We start from the raw sequence: 646 nt of genomic DNA on the forward strand, positions 1-646 counted from the left end.
CAATAATAACAGGGAATCTGAGATATGGGAGGGCCTTTCCATGGATGTACTTTTTTAAAAGCCACATCAGTTTAATAAAAATAAAAAAAAAACAAAAAATGGAAAACTGGGGGGACAGGGGAAGAGGCCCCTGGACCAGAGGTACAGGGAGCCCTGTTCATGGCACCAGGTCTGGCTGCAGAGTCCGCTTATTGCTGTTGCTAGTCGGTCGGGGGGCAGTGAACGTCCTGTGGAAGCCACCATTCATCTGGGTCAGGGACCCTTACTTCCGAGGTGTGCTCAGCTTTTGTATGCTCCAGATCTTGCCCAGCAGGCCCGAGATGAAGGCCTCAGTGGGTTTGTAACAATCAGCAGCCCTCTGACCCTGGCAACTCGGGTGCCATCACCCTCCCGTCCAGGAGCTCATCCACGTCAGTCTCCCGCTCTGGGATCTCCTCCTCCTGGCAGTTGTAGGTGCGCGTGAGCTGCTCCAGGGTCCACTCCTCCAGTTGAAGTGCTTCCATAGCTCCTTGTAGCATACTGGACAGTGACCTTCACTTGGCACCTCACTGGGCCCTCCACGACCACACCACCAAGGCCCTCACCTGCAGCCCCAAGGAGGCCTGGAAGTTAGACGCAGGGCCCTGGGTTGCCACTGCCCAGCCTG

The 646-nt window shown here is 55.7% G+C and overlaps 1 pseudogene; it reads right to left on the bottom strand.

Annotated features, from left to right (window-relative positions):
- Positions 1–262: 262 nt before the first annotated feature.
- On the bottom strand, positions 263–602 carry LOC103584816 (annotated as a pseudogene).
- Between the last annotated feature and the right edge of the window lie 44 nt (positions 603–646).

Source organism: Galeopterus variegatus, unplaced genomic scaffold, assembly GCF_000696425.1.
Source record: "Galeopterus variegatus unplaced genomic scaffold, G_variegatus-3.0.2 Scaffold128653, whole genome shotgun sequence".
Taxonomy (NCBI): Eukaryota; Metazoa; Chordata; class Mammalia; order Dermoptera; family Cynocephalidae; genus Galeopterus; species Galeopterus variegatus.